Source organism: Tachysurus vachellii, chromosome 3, assembly GCF_030014155.1.
Source record: "Tachysurus vachellii isolate PV-2020 chromosome 3, HZAU_Pvac_v1, whole genome shotgun sequence".
NCBI lineage: Eukaryota > Metazoa > Chordata > Actinopteri > Siluriformes > Bagridae > Tachysurus > Tachysurus vachellii.
The window spans coordinates 6,145,649-6,149,582 of NC_083462.1; the positions used below are offsets into that span (position 1 = coordinate 6,145,649).

At 37.9% G+C, this 3,934-nt stretch overlaps 1 long non-coding RNA gene across 1 annotated transcript; it reads right to left on the bottom strand.

Moving 5' to 3' along the window:
- Window positions 1-149: 149 nt before the first annotated feature.
- Window positions 150-955, bottom strand: LOC132842719 (uncharacterized). The gene is made up of 3 exons (XR_009648061.1): window positions 827-955; window positions 658-717; window positions 150-281 (listed from the first exon to the last, which is right to left on the bottom strand). It is a non-coding gene; the product is annotated as an uncharacterized LOC132842719 (long non-coding RNA).
- Window positions 956-3,934: the final 2,979 nt, after the last annotated feature.

Consider the following 3,934-nt stretch of genomic DNA (forward strand, 5'->3'; position numbering starts at 1 on the left):
ATTTACAGAACAATAAAAACTAAATGTATAATTAAGTAAAGAAATGTAAGTTTTTCATGCTAGGATGAATTCATCTCACTTGATGGATAAAAGGAGACACTTTATTATGATTTGATGATTGAGAACAAAGATAAAGATGATAAGCACAACTTAACACTTACAAAGGATCCCTACAACACAGAGTGTTAATAAAACACCAAGTATTAGGAGGAGACCAAAAGCAGATCTGAAGATCTTTCCTGGTTTCTTCTTGTCTTTCAGCTCAGTGCGGTCAGAGATATCTGAGAGAAAAGCGTTAGTTATTTCATACATTTTTGTACTAGAGTCAGATCTAGACTGTGTTATGGAGTTAGGGAAATAAAACTATTTTTGTTGCTTTTTCCCATTTATTTTTTCAATATAACATTGATGAAATATAGATAAATATTAGATTAGATATTTTTAATAGGTTTGATAGTTATTTTTAATTAGATTTGTCCCATTATAAAAAATATTTTGTAATATTTATATAAAAATTTTGAATCCTGAGCTGGTTACTATGTGTGACATAACACTAGGCTGAATTGTTGTTGTTTTTTTATTTATGTTGTTGTTGTCCTCATTCACTAACCTCACTAGTTCTCAGTATCAGTATTTAATCACCAAACAAACACATACCTGATTTTTTCAGCTCTGAGCGACAGTCTTCTGTATTCACATAAATATCATCCTCTGTGTCTGATAATGAGCAGTGAAATTCTTGTCATTTACAACACTTCATGTAAACGATATCAAACATGTATTTACTGTAAATATTTTTACATGTATAAACATATCAGATATCTACCTGTTGGAAAGTGATAGTTTTCACTATTGTCCATTTTGCAGAGATCAAAACTCATATCTTCATAGACAGCTTGTATTTCTGAACCTCACCATTGCTTCACAACACATGAAATGCGTGACTTCTGCTTGCTAGTGTGATCTCAGGTTAAGCCTCTAGGTCTCAGCCTCAGTTCACACTAGCAAGCAGAATTCATTTGTGTTATTTTCTTCTTCCAGAACTGATGTTTCACCTTCAGTTATGCATACAGTTTTCTCTCTCTTTGGAAAATGTGAATAATTTCTTATAAAGGGGTTTATATGACAATAAACCAGGAAATAAAATAAGAGGCACTTGTTTTCCTGGTGTTACTCCATAACAGAAAGACACCAAGTGAACAGGAAAAGTCCACTTTAAAGACCCTGTAATTTTATTCCATCCTGTAAGTTTTATTTTTCATTCTGCACTTTTTTATATGTGCAAACAAAACTGCATTCATTCATTCAGGCATCATCAGGCATCAAGGCAGGATACACCCTGGACGGAGTGCCAACCCATCGCAGGGCACAAAACTGCATGAAAATGTAATATTAAGTTTATTATTAAGCTTTAAAAAATCTAATGCATTTACAAACAAGGAAATAACTAAACACAGTATTATACTGAATCAATAGTAAACTTTAATATATGATACATGATGTGTGTGATATTAAAGAAGTTGAGAAGAATAGAGCGAAATTCATATCTTGGTATTTTATTATATCCCGAAGGCCACAGCCGAGCAGAAGGGCAGAGCGAAGCCAAGCTGAACCCTGACACACCGCGACCAGACCCACGTCTCGAAAACCAGAACGGCAGGGAGGGCAGCAAAAAAGAAACAAAAATATCCATAGGGCAAAATATAGGGCCTGCAACACCTCCTGCGGACAGGGAGTGAGGCGGCGTCCTCCACGGGAAACCAGAAAGTGAATCGACATCCCCCACCGGAACAGGTGTGGGGTGATGTCGCAGGACACCAAAAAAAACAAACAAACCTCGGGCTGGTGACATCATCCGCTGGCGAGAAGTGAGGCGGTGTCCTCCGCGGGAAACCGGAAGTGGAGCGGCGTCCCTCACCGGAACAGATGCAGACTGATGTCACACAAACAACAGAAGTACAGGGATGAACAGAGCAGAAAAACCCACAGTCGGTCCAGGCTGGTGCTATCCTGCTGGGTCTTGGTCTGGCGGAATCCTTGTCGTCGTTTGTATTGTCTCCTGTCAAGTATTTTGTCATGTCTGGTATCGTCTGCGTCCTTGTTTTGTGTTTTTTAGTCAATAAATCAGTTTATTTTATCTATCCTGCATTTGGGTCTGTTTTTATCCCCGCAACCCTGACAGTGGGCTTAAACGTTTGCCTTGTGTGTTTATATAAAGTAGGTCAAGAGCGCTCGTTTAGGCACAGTGTGGATCTGAGGTTTGGAAAAATAGAGTGCATTGATTGGTGACCTGCTAATAAAAATCCCATGATTCATTGCGGCATCATCACCGTGGTGAAGCACTCAGCTCAGACCTATACTGTAACTGCTCTAATCTGATTGGACATGTTTTTTTTTACACAGACACACAGCACTCCGGCATATGTCAGATTTATATGCGAATGAAAAATATTGTAAATGTCATTTAGTATATTTTGGTATTAAAATTCTGGTGAATGAATTTTATACACCTTTTTATCCATATCTGTCGCTTAAGGATCAAATTAGAACTTACAGTTTCAGCTATGTCTTGGAATCTTATATTTATACAAAAGTGTCTGGACTATTGTAATGCGTTACTAGGTGGTTGTCCTGCATCTTTAATAAATAGGCTACAGTTAGTCCAAAATGCAGCTGCCAGAGTTCTCACTAGGACAAGAAAGTATGACCATATAACCCCAATTTTATCATCTCTACACTGGCTACCTGTTAAGTTTAGAATCGATTACAAACTGCTGCTACTTACATACAAAGCTCTTAATGGTTTAGCTCCTATGTATCTAACTAGTCTTCTAACACGTTACAACCCTTCACGCTCTCTGAGATCACAAAACTCAGGACTTCTGGTAGTTCCCAGAATATCTAAGTCTACTAAAGGCAGCAGAGCGTTCTCTTATTTAGCTCCCAAACTCTGGAATAGTCTTCCTGATAGTGTTCGGGGCTCAGACACACTTTCCCAGTTTAAATGTAGATTAAAAACTCATCTCTTTAGTCAGGCGTACACATAACACATCCCATCATATTGTGCACTATTACACTAGACTTGCACATTTTTATGAACAGCAGATATGTTAATCCCCTCTGCACTGCTCTTCTCTTTTTCTACCCATGCCGAGACACCCTGACATTGTACCAGCTCCAATCGTCTTCCGTGTGATGAAGTTTTTGGACCTCCACTGAGATGAGGCAGACTCTGTGAGAATCCTGAGACATCTACAGATCTACCAGCTCCAGTTGGACTCTGTGATACTGTACTTGTATATCTGTAACCACACCATCTAGTGTCACCCATATGAGGATGGGTTCCCCTTGAGTCTGGTTCCTCTCAAGGTTTCTTCCTTTACCAATCTAAGGGAGTTTTTCCTTGCCATTGCTGCCTGAGTCACTTCAGACTTGCTCATTGGGGACAATACATATACATACATACATACATACATACATACATACATACATACATACATACATACATGCATACATACATACACACTGTGAACTATATATACTGTATCTTGAATTTCTATTATATTCATTCTTTATACTACTCCTTATGTTTATCTTTTGTTCTATGCTTATGTTCTATAAAGCTGCTTTGTGACAATGTCCATTGTAAAAAGCGCTATACAAATAAACTTGAATTGAATTGAATTGAATTGTTTCAAAACCAAAAGCATTTCAACAATACAGATGATAAAACGGATGACTTCCCAAGGACGCGAGTCTTCATCATCATCGTTACCGCAGAAGCACACGGGAAGTGGTGAGGCGCTACATGCTTTCTACATACATTTGGTTTATTTTTAGGGGGAAAATGGATCCAACAATTTCAGTTAAAAACGTGATGGATGCGTAGAAATCAATGATAAGAATGATATTAATAATGACAGAAGTGGAAGAA